The sequence below is a fragment of the Populus alba genome, chromosome 4, assembly GCF_005239225.2.
Source record: "Populus alba chromosome 4, ASM523922v2, whole genome shotgun sequence".
Taxonomy (NCBI): Eukaryota; Viridiplantae; Streptophyta; class Magnoliopsida; order Malpighiales; family Salicaceae; genus Populus; species Populus alba.
The window spans coordinates 15216374-15238249 of record NC_133287.1 but is presented as its reverse complement, the minus strand read 5'-3'; the positions used below and the strand labels follow the sequence as shown (position 1 = coordinate 15238249).

Here is a 21876-nt window from a genome sequence, read left to right as displayed (position 1 = left end):
AGCACGTACGCATAATGAGAGAGAGGGAGAAGGAGAGCAGGTAATGATTTGTGGCATCTGTTTACTTTTGTACTGATCTAGCTCTGTATGGATTAATTTAAATAAATAAATAAAAACACTGCTACCACTCCTAATCTACTACTAGCTAGCTAGTTTCCATTTAGCTTCGTTTGCTATTTTTGGTTTGAACAGTGTTTTATCCCAATTACATGTACAGATCAATCCTTTCTGCTTTACCTTCATGAATTATAAATTTGCATGGATATAATTCTTACAGATTTTCTCATGACTTGATTAACAAATTCTATAAACTATATATTTTTTAATTTATTGGAAGATTTACCCTTTTTGTCCTATAATTTAATCAAAATTAAAAATATTTTTTTTTTTTTAAAACACAATCACATAACCTACCAAGTTACCCCACAGACACTTGAGGGCTACACTTGAGGGCTTGACTACCAGCAACCCACGGGGGTTGCACTTGAGAGCTTAGCTGCTGTGGTAAACTGCAAGTTCAATTCTTGCGAACGTCCCGGGTTCGAACCTCAAAGAGTACCCCTGTCACCCCGTGGTGTCTTACCTGTTCACTAGGCTTGCAGGATGTTCAGTGGGTCCGGGAATTAGTTGTGGTGCGCGCAAGCTGGCCCGGACACCCCGGTTATAAAAAAAAAAAAAAAAAAGTTACCCCACAGACACTCTGGGTTGCTGTCTAGAGCAGTAGAGAGGAAGAAAATAGAGAGAGCTAAGAAGGTTTGGAGAGGAATGAGACAATTTGCTTAGGTGAGCAAAGCAAAAGCAACCTGTCATTCGCATGGGGAGAGGAAGTCCCTTCCCGTGCACAGAAGTTCAGCATTAGTCAATTCAAGCAGCAGTATAATGACAGAAGTAATGAAGCAAATAATGCAGTCATGTTGGTGCAGAGGGTGTTCCGCAAAACTGCTATTCAACTGCTAATTTACTCTCTTTTTTTTCAACTTTAAATTATTTTTTAAACTTATAAATTCTACCCTATTTTTATTTGATCTGTTAAAAATAAATTTTTAAAAATAAAAAAAATAAAATTAATGGACTGCCTTTTTCCCCTTGAGAATAGAAAAACTAGCAAAGTTAATTATTATAAAGAATAAAGAAATTTTAAAAAAGATAGTTTCAATTGTTCCAGTTTTCTTCTTCCCTTGAGAAATTATATATATAGAAAACGATCACTAAGCTTTATTTCTTTTTATCTCATGCTATCGAGCATGTTTTTAAATTTTATAATTTATTTTAATTCACATATTATAGAGTATTACCAACATTATATTAAAGGTTAATATTATAAGATAGAATTTTAGATTATAATTTAAAAAAATCAAAACAAAAAGAACTAAATTTAATATCAAGAAAACATAGGGGGTATGAAAATCTTCATTTTGATCTATGAAATTTTATTTTAAAAAATATAATCCTTATTCTTATATTCTTAGACTTATTTTTTATATATATTTTAATTCTTGTTTGTTGAGATATGGTATAAAATATAGTAAAAAAAAAAAAGAGAAATAAAATGTTCAACTTACAATAAAAAAATAGATTACGGTGCCAATGAATTTATATTAGAAAGGAAAGTTCAAAAGGTGATTTTTTCCCCTTGAACATGTTGAAAAAGTAGATTGTTGCCCAAAAAGTTTTTTTTTTTTTTTTTTTTCTGATTAGATTTTGGATTTTTAAAGTAATAAAGGGTATTTTTAAGGTTAAAACATTAGTTAGTTGAGGCTCTTAAGATACTTTAAAGGTTGTTTTAGGTGAGAATAAATTGAAAATTAAGTTTTTAAGGTCCTAAAATTCGGATCTCAGCTACTAAAATTTAAACTATAAAATAACATGTCATCTATCAATTGAAAAATGACAAGTATGCAGGCCTAAGGTTTTTCTCTAGAGCCAGGTCTAGGCGGCATTGTCTTTTTGTTAAAATCACTTGGTTTATTTTCTTTTTAAAAAATTGAAATAAAATTATTTTTAAATCAATATATTAAAATAATATTTACCAAATTATCCAATGACATTATTATTAAAAAAAAAATGAGAGCTTTTCATGACAATATTAGCAATTACTTTATCAATCATCATGTATTAACTCAATATGAATTGTTTTTACAAGAAACTTCTAGTTAATATTGAATAAAGATAAAATATTTATTTTTAATTTTATATTATAAATTATTCATATAATATTTTCATTTTTTTTATTCTGCATAAAAATGAATTCATTTTTTTAATTAAATTGATGCAACCATTTTTATTATATTTGAAATTTAACGTGAAATTTCTATTTATTTTTGTGGTGTAGTGTATAGTTAATGAATACATATTTTAATTTTGTATAATATTTCTATAAATATTTTTTAAAATCTTGATTAAAAAAACTATAATTTATAGGTATCCTTAAAAAGCTATAATGGCATAGAATTCTATTTTTTAAAAAAAATAATTGAAAAGAACAAATAGGGAGAATAAAAAGAGAGGGGTGGCAAAGGAGAAGAAGCTAACCTCTTAAAATTGTTGTTCCAGCCCGACATGTATATTGGGCTTACAACGTTGTCGGGTGGTTATAGGGCTAACGTGTTATTTAAAAGAATTTTCACTACTAAAAAATTAATAAATTGTAACAAAAACACTCTCTAAATTTTTTCACTAAGTAATTGCTTATGGAAATTGTGATGAATAATTTTCTTTTTTTTTTTGGATAAAAATATTGACAAATTAAGTTTAGTTCGTATTTATCAACAGAATAGATGACATATTAAAAAATAAAAAAAATATTTTAAAAACATGTTGCCTATTATATCGGTAAATTTACATATTAGGACCCGCCATGACTGAAGCTGGAAGGAGACCAATATCACCAAAATATCCTGATCATTAGAATAAAAAGAGAGGGAAAAAAAAAAACCTTGTGAGTTTCCAAAAATTTAATCTATCACACACGCAAACTAGAATAAGGTTTGTTTTTATATTTTTTTTAAAAAAAATTTAAGTATTTTCAGATTATTTTGATAAGTTAATATTAAAAAAAATTTAAAAAAAATAAAAAAATATATATTATTTTAATATATTTTTAAATAAAAAATATTTTAAAGAATAATTACAATCATATTTTACAGAGTCCCAAGCATGCGCTTCCAAGCCAGGATACATTATGATGCCCTTTTTTTTTCATTTTTTTAGAGTTTATATGAGTGCAAGGCCAAAAGTCCACCTTTTATGCAATAAAAAAAAAAATAAAATTACAACATAAAACGCGTCATGCAAATAAAAGAAAAAAAATATATAATCTAGGTAGGACAGTAGCAATAAATTCCCTCATCCACAACCAAAGATGACAAAGCCAACATTCCTAGGAATCCTTGTTTCCTATTTTAATGACTTACGCATGTTAAACAAAAATAACTAGACAATTATTTTCAGAGAGTGAGGATTAAGAGCGTACCTGGTATTATCGTACATGTCTCTGCAATTGCTTTAATGGGTTGATGTTGGTGGCAGTATCGAACAAAGATGAAACTCGGGGGTGGTCTCGTCGGAGGGTAGATGGTTGCCGGCAATTCAAAACTTGAAACTCTGGGTATTTTTATTTTTTATTTGTAAGATCTATATTTATAATACAAGAGTTTCATAACACATGAAAAACAAAATCTCAAATAAAATAATTATTTTAAAAAAATTTAAATTTGATTAGAATTTAAAATTAAATTTGAAAATGAATAACTTAAATTATCATATCTTTTTTTAAAATAAAGATTAGGAGAGAGGAGGACAAAAACACATTATATTCCTTTTTTTTTTATAAGTTGAAAAATCATTATGATGCGAACTTCGTAATCATGTGGTCACGTAACCGACAATCAAGATTGAGATATGATCCCGAAAAGCTGAAATAGGTCTGATAAAAGTGCGACACAATGAAAACCTATTTCAAGACATCAACACTTAGAATGAGTAGAATGACACCACGAAGCCAGTTAATCTTTCGATAAATCAAATTCAGTTTGTTCAAGAACTGAAGTATGCAAGAATCACTCTCACACGTTAAATTTGAAAAATTTAGAAGTAATAATCATCAAAGTTGCTGAAATTTTGGTTTACATGAGTTTAAATAGTTCTTGAAAAGTTAACCCTAATGGATCTACATTTATGGGGTGGACTGACCCCCAAATAAAACTGACCAACAACCCCAAACTGAAAAGCCCATAACCTGATCCAAAAAAGTCTTGGACCCTAGTTTAAAACAAAGTTTTAATTAAACCCAAACATGAAAAAAATAATAATAAAAATAACTAATCTGTCATTAAATACCACTAGCCCTTCTTTCCTTGTGTAGCTAAGATGAATAAGGAATTCTTATAAGAAAAGAATTCTAAAACATTAATGAATCCTTGCCACACTTGTAGATTATATTGCAACTCATTAAAGATCATTGTGGTACTACGAAATTCCCAAAACCAGCTGTCACATCCTTGTAAGAAAAGAATCCTAATCAAATAGGAAGTTCACAAGTCAAATAGAAGTAAATAACAAAATTTGTACAACCTCTGTTGACCAGTATTGTAGTGCCTTCCCAAACTCCAATTGACCTGAACGTTTAACCCAAGGTAGTAAAACATGTCTGGAGAGTCCATATAAAATATTAGTTCGATCCAACGGTCGGATTGAGAATTATGACTGTTGTTGTAAACTTGGACTATTGTGCTTTTTACGCCAAAATCTGAATTTGACCTTTACTGGGTTGTATCACAGGGCTAAACCGTATCACATTCTCTTGATCAAAATTAGTCCTCAATCATTTAATTCCAAATTTAACCTCCCCTTAAAAATCAAAATAAAAGCAAATGGGGTAAAAATAATTAGGTTATAACAATTGCTCATTATTTACGACGCTTACGATATATAGATTATACAGTAAGCTTATAACAAAAAAAATATATTAAAATTATTATTATTATTATTATTATTATTATTATTATTATTTATTATATTTTTTACCTTGCAAAACTTCAAAACTAGTCGTTTGAGAGGCGACCTTCCTCGAGAAACACTAAAATTTTGAAATTAGCCGTTTGAGATAACCTACTTTGTCAATGAAAAACACAAAGATTTTTAGAAATTATCTAATTATTCCAAGCGATCTGCCCAATATATAAAAAAATCAAATATTTTTTAAAAGTGATCTAATTGTTCCAGGCAACTTACCTATTGGTGTGAGAAACTTGAAGATTTTTCAAAAGTGATCTAATTGTTTCATGTGATCAGCTATTTATGTGAAAAATTCAGAGATTTTTCAAAAGTGACATAATTGTTCTAAGAGACCTGCTCATTTGTGAAATAAATAAAAGTGATTTCAACAATGGTCTTATTTTCTAAGTGACCTATCTATTTGTGAAATATATGAAAGTGATTTCAACATTGGTCTGATTTTTTGGGTGACTTGTTTGTAAAATACATGAAAGTGAATTCAACATTAATCTTATCGTAATGGGTGACCTATCTAATTATGAAGAATACAAAGAATTTTTAGGTTAGTCTAATTTTTATGGGCAACCTGCCCAGGTAAAAAATAAAAAGATTTCTCAAAAGTAAAAAATTGGAGAAGTAAAAATTACAAGCATCTTACCTAGTTTGAAATATAGGTCCTTATTTCTTCTCAATCTCTTTATTGCTTGATTGATAAGATCTATTATTTCTAACCACTTAACTTCTAGCCTACTCATGTTGGCCTATTTAAGTCTATTCCATAATATTTACAATTTTACACAACTCAACCTTTATGGTACCCATCACGATCCATTTACTTGCTGAAAATTTTGTGTCTCGTTGATCATTTTGAGAGGATCATTCATTATTCCCTTGTCTCTCTGCTAACAAAATTCAGTGATACTAGTTATCTTAAAAGGATCAAACTGCTTTTGTAAAAAAAAAATGTCTTCTTGTCCCGTTGTAGGAAGCATTCCTTTTTTTATTTTTACCTTAAAGAGATCAAATCTCCTTCTAAAATACAACATTGGCCCTTTATAATAGCCATTACCCCTAGGCATGTTTTGTTAATGACTCGGACAAATAATAGCTTTGAACAACCTTTTTTCTACTTGGTTTTAGTGAACAAATCTTTAACCATAATGATTTTTGAAATCTTGAACATGTATTTTGAGAACAAAAATTATTCTAATGTGAGTTTAAAAACTTTTTTTTTTTTTTTGTGAAATCAATGACTTAGACAAACAATGGCTTTGAACAACCCTTTTTCTACTTGGTTTTAGTGAACAAATATTTAACCATAATGATTTTTGAAATCTTGAACATCTTGTATTTTGAGAGCAAAAATTATTCTAGTGTGAGTTTAAAACACTTTTTTTTTTGTTGTGAAATCTTGCAACTCTCTAGGATTTATTATATTTTTTTTAGAAGAAGGGATGATTTGTTCTTGTGTCGGCGAGATTGAAATTATTGAAGGTACATGATGAGGTGACCTTCTATTTTTGTGAGTTTCAAAGTAAGAAGCTTATGTAAAAGCTTGAGGTTTTGTTTGAGAAAAATTTACCTCTTTCTTTAGTACTCATTTTATCAATATGAATAATAACGAGTAACTTGCTCGCAATGTCATGACTCCTAACAAAAATTCTTTTGTGTTTTGAGAGCGCCATTTATTGATCCATATTGCTTTCATACTTGATTAGAAAGGACTTTTAAAGGCACGTAATATAGGCCATGACTCATGGCTATGAAATAAAGGGATTTATAAAGCTCATAAAGTGTTTCAAGGTTTTAAAGACTCATGATCATTGTCATTTTCTTGACTTATTGTGTCTTTCAATCTTTTTTCTTTTGCCGCTTTTCTTTGATTTGCCCTTTTTTTTATTGTTTTAGTGGGGCATCCATATTGTTTTACTATCACTTTTGCTTTTGATTTGGGCATGCCCTTTAGCATTTGAGTTTATCAGGCTCTTTTGCCTTTTGGCTTTCTCACAGCTTTTTGATCATTGAAATGTCACTCGCCCTAGTGTAAGTTGCGATCCTAGTCGGGATTTTTCTGAAGAAAAAATATTTAGGCTCAAAGGGGGATTACAAGGAATATATTCATTTTTGACGTGAAAAGGATAACAAAGATGACATTTCTTCATTTCAAGTGCAAGTGGTTAAAACCAATAATGACCTTGTCTAGTGTAATAATTTAAACATTGCAAAGAGATGTATTTAATGATTCCATGATCATTGAATCCACTACATGTAATTATGCGTACAACTAAAACATGGCTTAAGAGACATAATGTGAGGTTGACTCTTTGTTTTATAATTCATATATTCTGGTTTAGAATTTAGTCACCTCAACACGGGAGTTGCTTAACTCATTTGTCATCCTATAAATAAAATGTCAAATGTTATTTTAAACAAATATTGAATTATTTATGAAGTTAAAAGCAAGTTCAGATTTTTGAAATTCTGCCGGGGAAAAGATTTTTGGTAAAATAAATGAGCTGAGTCTATGAGATCATGTAAGGCTATAAATGTGTGTTAGTGGGTATGTTGGTATTGACAAGTATGGAAGATATGCAAAGAGAATTTCTAGGCCAAAACTTCATTTTATTGATTTGATGAAAACTTATACATTTTGGATAATATTTCTTTACATAATCAAAGTTTATAGGCCTAATTAAATCTTCTCAATTCATTCCTAAAAATAATAATACTCCTTTTTATAATGTCCTCTTCATTACATATGGACCTTCATAATTCAGAGCCCATTTACCATGGTCTTTGCTAGGTAGTGGTAGTGTTTTTCTTAACACGAGATCTCCTTCCTTGAACTCCCTTGATCGGATTTTCTTGTCATACACTCTAACCATCCTTCTTTGGTATAATTGATGATGACAAATTGCAACTAATCTCTTCTCACTAATCATGTTTAGTTGCTCATGTCGTATTTTAGTCCATTCAACCCCCTCAAGTTTTGATTTTATAAGGACCCTTGGGGAAAGAATCTCCACTTTTAAAGGCATCACTGCCTCCATCCTATAAACTAGTGAATAAGGTGTAACCTAGTTGATGTCCTTATAGCTACTCGATTTGCATTAAGAGTATAAGGAAGCCATTCATGCCAGTCTTTGTAGGTAATCACTATTTTATGAACAACCTTCTTTATGTTCTTATTAGAAATTTCAACAATGCCATTCATCTTTGGTTTGTAGGGGTGAATTAGAATGTTTGATTTTTCACTTAGCACATAATTATGCAATCATCTTTCCATTAAAGTTCTGGTCATTATTGGCCACTATCTTTTTAGGTAAACCATAACTACAAATTAGGTTTCTCTTAATGAATCGCTTGACTACCTTTTGAGTCACATTAGCATAGGAGCAGGCTTCGACCCATTTTGTGAGGTAATCAATTGCTATAAGGATAAATTGATGTCCGTTGCTAGCTTTTGGATTAATCAACCCAATCATATCTATTCCCCATATAGCAAAGGGCTAGAGTGATATCATGTTGAACAAAGGCGCTGGAGATGCATTGATCTTGTCACTATACACCTGACATTTATAGCATTTTCGGATAAATTATATACATTCTTTCTCCATAATCATCTAAAATTACCCTGCTCTTTTCATTTGCCTAACCATCATATGTCTATTCATATGGGTGGTGTAAATTCCTCCATGTACTTTTTGCAAGGTTTTATTGGCTTTTGACTCATTCAGACATCTTAGTAAAGTTCCATCTAATGACCTTTTATATAAGCACTCTTCGTTTATATAGTACTCTATTGCCATTCTCCTCAAGGTTTTCTTATCAATATTTGATGCTCCTAATGGATATTCTTTATATTAGATGAATCTCTTTATATCCGTATACCAATAGTTGCCATATAATTCCTCTTCTCCTAAACAAAAATAAGTAAGAGAGCTCACAGTTGGGCTATTAAAGTGACAAACATTTGTTGTACCAAGTGTTATACAACACAAATCTAGATTAACCATTTAACAAGCAAGGTATTAGGAATTAATAAGATAAAAATGATAAGACATGTTAATAGCAAGATGTTTAGGATATAAGCATTGAAGTCCATATTGAGTTTATATTATACTTATTCTTACACCATTAGTGTAACCTATTTACCTTGACATAATAAATTTAGCTAAACATAATAAAGAAGAGAAACATAAATAAACAAGATAAGAATATAAATAAGTTACAAGTTAACTAAGTAAAGGAAAGGAAATGAAAAGCATAAACAAGATATTAATGAAAGCAAAACTTAAGCATTTCAAAAATATAAAGAGAGAAATAAAGAGCATGATCTTGATCTGAACAATCAAGATGCCTAAATGCATGGCAAATGCCTTCTTTTATAGGCCAAACTTTAGAGCTATTGATTTGATGATTAATTGTTGAGTGGGTGGTCACATCTTGACTTGGTGACAATCCTTATTGATTAGTACTTAAAAAGTGCATTTTTATCAAGGTTTTATATCATCATTTTGCACCTGAAGTATCAATAACTCCTTAACTAAAGCATGTTTTATAATAACATATCTAATAATATAAGATACCTTTAATTTATGGTAAATGTTCATCTTAAATGCAGGCCTATTACATAAATGAAAGGATTGATTGATGAGTTTAAGTATTGAAATTGAAAGGACAAAGAGAGGGCCAAACTTAGAAAACAGATGTTGGTGCAGTCCAAACTAGAACACTGTTTGGTAATTCAGTCATATCTTGAGTTCTAGATGTCCAAATGATCTTAATTTTTTAGATAGATTCGGTAAGACATAGTCCTACAACTTTTATATACAATCCAAGATTTAAAAAGGTCGTTTTCAAGTCCAAATTATAGCAACAACAGAGAATTCTGAATCTGTCATGCAGTCCAGATATTGTTCAGTGTTTAGCCCATATCTTGAGTTTTAGAAGTCCAAATGACCTCAATTTTTTTTTCCTGGAAAGATAAGACAATTTCCTAGAACTTTCATGCTATAGGTGGTTCCAATTCTGATGTTAGCAATCATGTTTTGTTCAGACAAAAAGATAAGGATTTTCACCAAGTCAAGAGTTGGTCACCTACTCAACAATTAGTCATCAAATTAATAATTCCAAATTTTGGCCTATAAAAGAAGGCATTTGCCATGCATTTAGGCATCTTGGTTATTCAGATCAAAATCATGCTCTTTATTTTTTTTCTTTATATTTTTGTAATGTTTAAGTTTTATTTCATGTTATATTTTTGTTAATGTCTTGTTTATGCTTTTCATTTCTTTTACTATACTTATGCTCTTATGTTGTTTATTTGTGTTTCTCTTCTTCATTATGTTTAGTTATGTTTATTATATCAAGGTGAAAAGGGTTCACTAATGGTGTTAGAATAGGTATAATATAAACTCAACATGGACTTCAATGTTTATATCCAAGAAAGTATGTTATTAACATGTCTTATCTTTTTATCTTACTAATTCTTAATACCTTGCTTGTTAAATGGTTAATCTAGATTTGTGCTGTATAACACTTGGTACAACAAATGCTTGGCACTTTCATAGCCAACTGTATGGTATAACCTACACTTGTGCTATGAAAGGAACTTGATTTGTTGTTAACATAAGTTAGCATCATGAATTCCTGACAATATTTAAAAGTTTGGTGTTTCTTAAATAAGATAATTAATATGATCATGTTAAAAATTTATAATGAACTATTAAGGATAAATCATCCGATTGAAATATCTTTAGTGTGTGATTTCTAGTTGATTAATAAAAAAGAGTTTTATACTATACTTATTTCTAATACTATTAGTGGATCCTCTAACCTTGACATTTGTTTTTTTTTCATTGTTGAATCCTCACATTAATCTTCCATCTCAAATTCCTCTTTAACTTATTATTATTATTATTATTATTATTAATTTATATAGTTAACCTCCTTGTGGTTCGGCTCCGGTCTTGCTGAGTTATTTATTACTTCGACACTCCAGCACTTAGGAGAAGACATCAATCTTTTGGTCATGTCACTTATTTTCTTGGATGAACAAAATGTCATTGATAACGTCCGAATTTGAACCAGCTTTACTCATGAAAGTTCTAGAAAATTGTCTCAGATTTTCAAGAAAAAAAATTAAGGTCATTTGGACTTTTAGAACTCGAGATATGGGCTGAAAACTGAATAGTGTCTGGGCTGCAGGACAGATTCAGACTTCTCCGTTGTTGCTATAATTTGGACTTGAAAATGGTCTTTTTAAATCTTGGACTCCATTTTTAAAGTTTTAGGCCTATGTCTATCGAACAGTGTTCCAGTTTGGACTGAACCAGCATCTCTTTTCTAAGTTTCTCCCTCTCTTTGTCCTTTCAATTTCAATACTTAAACTCATCAATCAATTCTTTCATTTATGTGATAGACTTGCATTTAAGATGAACATTTACCATAAATTAAAGGTATCTTATATTATTAGATATGTTATTATATAAAACATGCTATAGTTAAGAAGTTATTGATACTTCAGGTGCAAAATGATGATATAAAACCTTGATAAAAATGCACTTTTAAATACTAATCAGTCACCCATCACAATAAAACCCCTATTCCCTCTTCCCACTTGGGTGGTCGCCCCTAAAAATAGATCAAATTAAGTGTGTAGGCAAGTTACCCCTGAAAATAGACCAATTTTCTGCAAAAAAAAAAAAAAAGAGAGAAAAAAAAGTGAAGTCCTTAGATGAGTATATCACTTAGCAAGCCAAGAAAACCTTTTGTTTCTTTACAAACTTACTATGCAAAACATTGAGGAGTTTTACTTCATAAGCATTGTAAAGAGGAGGCATCTATTGATACTCATTTTTTGACCCCACGTGCTAGAGATAGTGTATACCTCTTTCAAACAAAGTGCAGGAGTGTAGCTTATGTTTGCTGGAAAATTGACAAAAGCGGAGAAGAAATAAATGTTTTTCGAACTCTGTTTGAGCTATTTTCTACTATTTTTATCCTCCTCATTTGCTACCGAAATCATCAGGTTTTCTAGATTGATTAGGAGTCTTCATAATGCTAAATTCATTCCTTTTTTTTATTTGGTTTTTAAGGTTAGATAAATCCCTCAGAACTTAGGCTCTGATTCTGACTTGGTTTCGTACGATATCTGACCTTCCTAGCTATATTCTGTCACTCATGACAAGTTGAAAAATTGACCTACACCTTTATTGGGTCCTAGGGATCACTGTTCTAATGGCAGACTCTCAGTCAGATTTGGATGCTCGGCGCTGTCAAATCAAGAACCTTTTTGACCAACTAGATTACTAGCAGATTCTGTTCTTTAAAACAATTTTATCTCACTTCGACCCCTTCATCAAAGTTGTATTCCTAGACACGTAGATAAAGTTGGGCTTTTGAATTGCTTGATTTTGATATCAGAAGCTCAAGATATTCCTGTTTGAATATCTAACGTGAAAGTAGAGAATTATGTCGCGAGAAGGATCTTGACCCGAGTTTTGCACTAAAAACTCTATTTTCATCACAAATTTTATTGATTTGTTCTTAGGTCATACTCTCAATCATATCAGGATTCTCGACATTGTCAATTTCTGAATTAAATCAGGAGACTCTTTTTGATCAACCAAATTACTGCCAGATTCTATTCTCTAAAATGATTTTATCTCACTTTGACTCCTTCATCAAAGTTGTAGTCCTGGACTCGTAGTTGAATTTGTGCTTTTGAATCGCTTTATTTTGATATCAAAAGCTTAAAGATATACCCATTTTAATATCTAGTGGAAAGTAGGGATTCCTACCGCGAGAAGGATTTTTTTTGCCCGAGTTTGCAAGGACACAATTGCAAGATGCTTAAAGTTTGAAGACCAATTGCAGGCCAATTTGAAACCTTTTTTTGGACCAAGGACCAAATGGAAAAGGTGCTAAAATAAGGAAGATGATTGAATATAAAAATTAGAAGGAATTTTGCCGAAGGAAGAAATTGAAGAAACCATGTTTTTACTTGCACAATAAGCCTTTTTTTTTTCTTTCCATTTTATCTGCAATTTCCTGTTTGGTTTCCATGTTTCTCTCGCTTGAATGGAGAGCTGCAGACCACATTTTTATTGCCTCATTTCAAAAGGAGCAACTAGCTCTATGGAAGAAAAGAAAGGAGCCGCACTATCCTCTAACTTGGAAAGAAATCACTGCTGATCACAGGATTAGAATCAAATATTCTGGTTTTCTATTTCCGCTCACCCGAGATTACATCCTATAGTTAATGTAATATATCTTTCCTAAATAAGAGTTGTGTTTAGGCTACATAAATCCTTTACTAACCTAACATGAAAGGAGGGACAATAAAAGAAAGAGAAGAAAAACACAAGAGAGGCAGGGAGTAAAAAAAACACAGAAAATAGAAGGAGTTTCTTTCTTGCATTCTTGTGTTACTATGAGGAAAGAGGAGAAAAAGACAGAAAGAGCAGAGAAAATAGAAATGCAAGAGAGGCAAGAAAACCAGAAAAAACAATAGAACATAAAAAAGGAAGAACGTCCAATTCACCAGCACATCACAGCTTCAACGTCTCTGTTTCGTTTGTCATTTACCAGTAACCAAGAAGGTACACGTGAGCTGTTTTCTTTTGGTCTTTGGTTTCATTTTCTACAAACAGGAGCTGCAAGTATAAGCCCCAATCCCTCCTCCATTGTTATTTTTATATTAGGCATTCGGTTGTAAAGCTGTTTTTTTCCCTCTGAAGAATTGGTTTATGTTTAGACAAAGCCAACGCTTGCCCATTATTCTTTCATGATGTTTGAGCTTAGTGGCAATCCATGTAAAATGGGTTGCTTCATGTTTAGGAACGTTTACATTTAGGGACCTTCATTGTGTATGTTCTTTGTGCCGCTGGAGGAGAGATTAGCTGGCCATGGCTTTTACATTTAGAGAGCATGCTTCCAGTTTTTATTTTTTCCTTGCTGATTGCGTAAGATGAGTTGGCTTTGAATTTTTTGTTGCTTTAAGCTTATTATAAATCTTAGAATATGTATGTGACGGTAGGTTAGTTTTTATTTTAACTTTTGTGCTTAATTGTGATGCTTATGTTTCGATAAAAAAAATTCATTTTTTTTTATATATTGCATACGGTTAATACCCTAACATGTTTTGAACGTTCTTTAAAAAAAAAAACTATTGGAAGTTTTGAAAATGTGTTTTTGCATGGATTTCTTAAACACAACAAAAATTATTTTCTTGCATTTCTGGAATTTACAATATGTTTGTAAAACTCCAAAAGGTATTGTCCAATATTTCAAAAAATACGAAAAAATTATTTTGGGGGTAATTCATCTATTATTCACCTTTAATGTTTGGATAAAGAAATCCCAAAGGGATGAATATCCAAAATATTGTTGGGAATAACTTGTTATTATTCACTGTTAATATTTGGATAAAGAAACCCTAAGTGGTAAATATTCAAAATAATTGTCTAAGAATAATAAGTCATCACACATCCTTGAAAGAAGCCTTGATTATAATTGAGGACATTTTAATTTTTTAACTCCAAGGCTTATGAGCCGTGAGAGTATAAAACACTAAGGCAAAAATAGGTTTTTAAAGCATCCTAAATTTCTAAATTTTTGTGAGTCGCAAACTCTTGAAATACTAAGAAAAAAAAAAGAGGCTTTTAAAACACATGAAATCTCCTTGGATTTCTATCTTAATGAATTTAGTTTTAATCAAACCTAGAAAAAACTGATGGGATTAAAAAACACCAACACCATAGCAGTTATAAAACAAACCAAATACCAAGTAGCTTACTTTAGCTAGGGCGTGCTAAGGGTGCTAATACTTCCCTTTACGCAACTAGTCCCTTGCTTTAAAATCTCTGAAAGACCAGTTATGTTTTCTAGTAACCATAATACTAGTTGGCGACTCTTCTATTCACAAAAACAAAAAAAACTCGAAATCAATCGAGAATCATTGCGCTCCGCTACGAGGGTGCGATAACATGTAAATTCTTCTGGTTCTTGTTATGTTCTTGGAAACCCTTTAGGGTCTATCACGGCAGTCTCTAACTCCAACTGCGATCGTTTAGGCAACATAAAGACTCTAGTTGTATCTTCGATGGCAAACCCGGATGCAAACAACCAGGATGAAGCTAAAAAGTTTCCAATTGCAGGTTTGGTTCTATTGCCTTCATTTGGGATCCTTTTGATTATCGTTATTGCTTTAGGATTCATTTATTGGAAAAGGAATAGACTATCTGGAACTGCTAGCCATGGTGATTCTTCTTTGTCCGACCTTGAGATAATTTCTATCCCTGGTTTGCCAGTGAGGTTTAACTATGAAGACCTTGTGGCTGCAACAGAAAATTTTAGCGCTCAAATCGGAAGTGGAGGCTTCGGAACTGTATATAAAGGTACTCTGCCTGACAAAACCATTGTGGCAGTCAAGAAGATTACCAATGTAGGTGTGCAATGAAAGAAGGAATTCCGCACCGAAATTGCGATTATTGGAAGTACTCATATGTCAATCTTGTTAAATTGAAAGGCTTTTGTACTACACAAGGGAGACGGAGGTTTCTGATATACGAGTACATGAACGAAGGCTCATTGGACAGAACACTATTTGGTAATGTACCTATTTTGGAGTGGCAAGAAAGGTTTGAAATCGCTCTCGGAACAGATAGGGGACTTGCTTGCTTGCGTAGTTCTCGTGAGCACAAGATTATACATTGTGATGTGAAGCCAGAGAAAATTCTCTTGCATGAAAATTTACAGTTTAAAATCTCAGATTTCAGACTTTCAAAGCTGCTAAACCCCGAACAGTTCAGTCTCTTCACAACAATGAGAGGGACACGAGGCTACCTTGCACCAGAATGGCTAACTGGCATAACGATCTCAGATAAAGCTGATGTGTATAGTTATGGAATGGTATCGCTAGAAACTGTAATGGGAAGGAAAAACATCGCAGTACTGTCGCAGTACTGCAGGAAATGACATGTCTTCAGCTTCTTCAGGCTGGGAACCTAGGCCTGCATATTCCCCCCTACTTCATGCATCAGAAAGGAAGGTACTTGGAGCTTGCAAACTCCAGGCTAGAAAGGCGTGTGACCAACGAGGAGGTTGAGCGAGTGAGTAAAGGTGCCCTTGGGCTTTATCCATTTAGGATCGGGTTTATGACCAAGTCAAGGCGAGTCATTATCTTAATTTATTTTTCTTCAACTTAGATTGATCTAGATCTCGGATCAATTGAATTTCAAGTTAACCCACCATGTCATTTTGGATTTTATAATTGGCTTAAAAGCCCCTTTTCACTTACTTATATTTTTATATTTATTTATATCTTTATTTCTCTATTAATAAAGTGTTGGGATGCGACTAGTTTAGTTGTTTTTTTCTTCAAAAATATATTTTGGCTATATATTAATGATAAGAAACTTATTAATTGAAGTGAAACATGAAATTTAATGATATTTTTAAAAAAGAACATTCTAACTATTTTCTAAAAATTAATGGAGTTTTAAGTATATTGGCAATTATAAATAGTTTAGAAACTAAGTATGTATTTAGTAATGTGATTTATAATGTTTTTAATTGAAAATGTATTAAAATAACTTCTTTTTTTTATAATCAAAGGACTACATGTATTGATTAGCATGTGTTGGATCTTTGACTAAAGAAGCTTAATTTTTAAAATACTTTCAAAACTAATATCTCTCTAATTTCATTGCAATAATTAGACTTGAATGAACATAATTCTTGAAATTTACGAGTTGATTTCAGAACAAGAAAGATTTTCAAACAAAAAATAACATCAACCAAGTTTGCAAATCCTTGACGGAAATGACATTAAAACTTTTTATAAGTCATCCTTGAAAAGTTGAAAAGCTTAGGAGCAATGCAGTGGACCTTGAGAGGGAAAACAAACAACATTCAGATAAGCTGAGGGCAAAGATACACATAATCAAATGATGTTTCAGTGAAACCCATCAAAGCTATGATTAACATATGTCAAATGCCTCTTGATGATATGAAGAAGAGCAAACACAACTATTTCAATTGAGGATAATGTTGCCTAAAAAGTCTATAATAGTTAAGAGTAACACTGCACTTGAGGGGTATCTTTATATCTAAAAGCTTGGCTTATCATTTGAAATATGGTTATAACTCTTGAAAGATGTTATCACGTTGGTGCATTTAGATAAATGTTAAAAGGATGCACACTACCTAGACTGTTCAGGGGAAAATATGCATTTCACCATATAGATGTAGGGTAATAAAAGATATGTCATTTATGATGATAATGTATTTCTTTCCATGTTCAAGTCTAGATGATTAACAAGCCTTGAAATAAAGGATAATCTTTAAAGATAGATTTGGATGAACCTAGCTATATCAACTAAAGAGATGTTGAAGATCATTAGCAAAGGATGACTGTAATGGTTTTCTTCAAGAATATAGGAAATGTTGTCATATTGGAGAAGCATGGCCCAATTAAGGGACAAATTTATGGCTATATAAGTACCTATAATGACTGCTAGAAATATGTAAGAGTTGTTTGATAAGATTAGATGAGTTGAAGGCCATTTATTGTGAAAAACATTCAGCATATAAACACAAGCCTTTACTACAAGTAATGAGATGCATGGCTAGATGATTTGACAATTTCATAAAGATTGATGATAACATATGCTTGAAGAATATGGTTCAACTAGGGGCAATGTCATGGTTGATTTATAATCTAAGATGAGATCGACACCAAAAAAAACATTTTGAGAATTATTAGCAGAATGCACACAGCTAATCAAGGGGTAGTTTTTAAAATAATCCAAAAAGTTAAATGATTTTTTAAACTCCTTTATAACAAAGCAAGCAACACCACACTTGGGAGGCTTATTTAGGCTTGATAAGCAATGAGAGTAGTAATCATGGCAAACAATCCAAGAGGAGCACTTATATTCAAGCAGAGGATTGGCATATGGTAAACTCAAATGAGTTGGTGAATCAAATGATCAAGAAGGCTTTAGATGGCAAGCCAAGGCACTCTATGACAACTGAGCATCAAATAGGGGGGGTGTATTTCAAACTAGGTAAAGATATATGTAAGTCATTTAACCATAATCATTGCATAAATGTTTTTGAAATTTTACAAGAAAATCCACAATAAAATCAATTGAAAAATAATCAATGATAGCAAAGGATCTCAATTTTAACCCTACAATCAAGAAGAGGATGAGAGAAATATTTCCATTAGGAACTTCTCAATTCTTTAGCATCAAACAATGTTGAAATGTTCAAACCTTGCAATCAAAAGTATCAGATGTCAACCCAGTAATAAAAAGTGCTTTGGATTCAATCAAGATGCCTTTAGACAGTTCTAGGGAATCATAAGATTGAGATTTCAGGTTAACTAAACTGAAAACATATGTCACTGAGATAACAAGACTCTGCCTAAAAAGAGTTGCATAGGAGAATAATTATAAGAATATGGTTCTTCTAAAAGACAACTTTTGATTTTGGTTAAAGGGGATCGCCAAATTGGGATCTTAAGTTAGCCGAGCTAAAGACAAAGATTTTAGTTTTGATTAAAGGGGACAACTAGATTGGGGTCTCAAGTTGACTAAGCTAAAAATAAAGATTTTGGTTATGGTTAAAGGGGATTATTATATTGGAATCTCAGGTTAACTAAGATAAAGATAAAGATTGTGGTTCTAATTAAAGGGTATTTAGTTTTGATTAAAGGGGACAACTAGATTGGGGTCTCAGGTTAACCGATCTAAAGATAAAAATTTTGGTTCTGGTTAAAAGGGATTGTTAGATTGGGATCTCAGGTTAACCAAGCTGAAGACAAAGATTGTGGTTCTAATTAAAAGGTATTGTCAAACTGGGATCTTAGGTTAACCGAGATGAAGACAAAGATTTTTGTTAAAAGGGATTGTTAAATTGAGATCTCAAGTTGACCGAGCTAAAGACAAAGAGTTTAGGTTCTAGTTAAAGGATCATCAGATTGGGATCTCAGGTTAACCGAGCTAAAGATAATTAGTTTGGGTTCTAGTTAAAGGGAATCACCATATTAAGATTTTAGATTAACCAAACTATAAAACCAAAGTTTTAGCTGAAGGGAATCGCTAAGATATAGGAGTTTAGGTGAATTGAATTGAAAATAAAAATCACCAAGATAACAAAATTCATTCCTGATTTGGGTAGCATTCTTCGTGGCTTAAATACTCATAAAAGGAGAAGGCTACAAAAGGTAGCTCAACACTCAAGATTTGAAAGTAATTTACACAAACTTGCTCTAGTAAACTGGGACGATGAACCGACAAGAGTGACCACGTCAGAAATTACAACCTTCAGCATTCAAAAAGATATTGTGAAGAAATGAGGGGTTTATATTTTGAAAGGCATGCATTGTATATGGTTTAATCTCAACTTTAAAATGATGTTGGTGCAAGATTCATCAATCAAGAGGAAATATGGTGAAATTTGTATGGGTAAACATAATTTGAGAAATGGCAAAGAAATCTCATCCATATGGTGTGGATAACTAAGTCTATAAGACAAGGCACTCATTTTAAGATTACCTTGAAAGGTATTTTTATTTTAGGAAGTTTGAAGGATGGTGATGAAGATCCTAGTTTGAATTTCAAAATGGGCAGGTCGCCTTTGAAAATAGACCAATTCAGGAAAGCATGGGCATTTGCTAAAGTTTTTTTCAGCATTTGAAAAGGAAAGGTCACCCATGAAAATAAACTAGTTGTTTTGAATTTCAAAATGGGCAGGTCGCTTGTGAAAAAGACTAATTTTAGGGAAGCATGGATGCTTACTGATGTTCTTTTTGTAATTTTAAAAGGGCAAGTTGTCCGTGAAAATAGACCAATTTTTGAATTTTAAAATGAACAGATCGCCTGTGGAAATAGACCAATTTCAGGGAAGCATGGACACTTGTGTCGCAGGGGTGCGAGTGCCGCAATATCGTTTGGCAACGACAAAGGCTTTTGTCGTGCCTCCTATGTAAGGTGTTACGTGTTAGGAAGGGTCTTTGAATTTAATCATAAAATTATGATTAATGTTTAGGAGTCGCCACCTAGTATTATGGTAACTAGAAACCTATGGTTTGCGAGAGTCTAAATAAAGGATTGATTGTGTAAGGAAAAGACGTGTCACCCCTAGTACACCCTATCTAAGGTAAGCTGCATTGTTGTTTGATTGGTTTTTCCAAGTCGGGTTTCTATTCATTGGTCTTTTCTAAGGTTCAAGGCAGATTTCTCTTCATGAGAGAGTCTCTACCTTATCGGGTTAAATCCTAACCGTTCTAAAGTCTGAATTTTAGCATCGTATTTTTACACCATGTATCTTTAATACTTGAAGGTGTACTTTATTGTATAATTTTACACCCCACAAATATTAAAGTCTACATTTGGATCTTAAAAAAAAAAAGATTGGAAAAAGGTTTTTGATATTTGGCCAAATTCTAATGGATAATCATAAACTGGTTATTGATATCTATTTTGCGGTTTAAAACGTGAAAAAGATGCAATTTTGTTTTATGAAGATATGCTTTGGAAATTTTTTTGAATTTGGCTGTATGTATGAAAACTTTTTTTTTTTTTTGCTTGTTTTAGAAAAGAGAAATTAATTTAAAATATTTTGAGATTTGTTTTGGAAATATTTCGAATTTGTTTTGAAATATTTAAGAGAAAATTGGGTATTTTAATACCAAATTTATATTTTACAGTGTAAATATACAACTTGATATTATACAAAATGGCTAAAAAAATATTTGAGAAAATCATAATTTTTTTAAAATGTTTTTTTAAAATTTTTTGGATTTTTTTTAAATGGGGGCCGGGCCGAGCCGGATCCAGCCCAAAGTAGGAAGCTATTTATTTTTTTCACTACATGAATAATGAATTCTGCATGCATTGACTGCAATAGTGAGCAATGGGGACGGTTGATGCAAGGTAAGAATGGAGAACCACCTGAGGTGGTGAGGGTCTGTGGTCGTGCTGGTGGAGAGGACGATGTCATCGCTGGCGATTGCAGGGGTAAAGGCCGGCATTAGTCACAACGGGAAGAAGAAACGTCTTGTAGAGGAGAGAAAGACGTTGACGGTGTCTATTATGCCGCTGATGAGGATTTGGGTTCTTAGGGAGGCTAGAACGCCGACTATTGGTGGAGCTGTTTATGGGAAGACCGGTGATGAGGGTGGTGGTGGCTGAAAGCCATGATGGAGAGAGAAATAAGAGAGAGGACTTGTTGTAGAAAAAAAAAACTAGGGAGGAGGCTAGTTTTTTCTAATTTTTGGACCCGATTTTCTCCTCCCTTAGGCAATGAAATCCACATTTATTTATAGGCGGTGGAAGAGAGCAATCTTGTCTACACTGGGAAAAAATTACAGCCCTTGATTCTGTTGGGAAGGATCCCAACGGACCCCAACCGTTGGCTCAAAGTAAGCATCTTAAGTTGTCAAATCTATAAGAAAAGGCTGACTTAGTGAGCCTATTTAGGCCGGCGCCGATGGGTTGTCATTCAGCCTAAATGGGCCATATTTTAGTAACACCATACTTTTAAATATTGTTAGGAATTCATGATGCTAACTTATGTTAAGAACAAATCAAGTTCCTTTCATAGCACAGGTGTAGGTTATACCATATGGTTGGCTATAAAAGTGCCAAGCATTTAGTGTACCAAGTGTTATACAACACAAATCTAGATTAACCATTTAACAAGCAAGGTATTAAGAATTAGTAAGATAAAAAGATAAGACATGTTAATAACAAACTTTCTTAAATATAAAGATTGAAGTCCATATTGAGTTTATATTATACTTATCCTAACACCATTAGTGAAACCTTTTCACCTTGATATAATGAACTTAGTTAAACATAATGA

The 21876-nt window shown here is 32.0% G+C and overlaps 1 pseudogene; it reads left to right on the top strand.

Moving 5' to 3' along the window:
• Window positions 1–14998: 14998 nt before the first annotated feature.
• Window positions 14999–21203, top strand: LOC118050826 (G-type lectin S-receptor-like serine/threonine-protein kinase At5g35370; annotated as a pseudogene).
• Window positions 21204–21876: the final 673 nt, after the last annotated feature.